Source organism: Gavialis gangeticus, unplaced genomic scaffold, assembly GCF_001723915.1.
Source record: "Gavialis gangeticus isolate Ggan-Ray unplaced genomic scaffold, GavGan_comp1, whole genome shotgun sequence".
In the NCBI taxonomy this organism is placed as follows: Eukaryota; Metazoa; Chordata; order Crocodylia; family Gavialidae; genus Gavialis; species Gavialis gangeticus.
The window spans coordinates 8,188,259-8,188,516 of NW_017729012.1; positions in this window are offsets into that span (position 1 = coordinate 8,188,259).

Here is a 258-nt window from a genome sequence, read left to right on the forward strand (position 1 = left end):
AGGGCGCGCGGAAGCTGCTTCCGCCCGGAAACGCCGCGGCGCGCACGTGGGCTGCCGGGCGGGCGCAGCTGTCACGTGCGCCCCCCACAGGGAGCCCGGCTTTCGGATCTGGGCGTTCAGGCAGAGCGGTTTCGACACGGTACTGGGTGCACCGGGAAGAAGGGTCGCGTAAGCACGCAGATCAACGTTGTGCATTGCTGTTATTGCTTTAGACCGTGTTGCTGAGCCGCTTAACTGTGTTAGTCATGACAAAGCGGA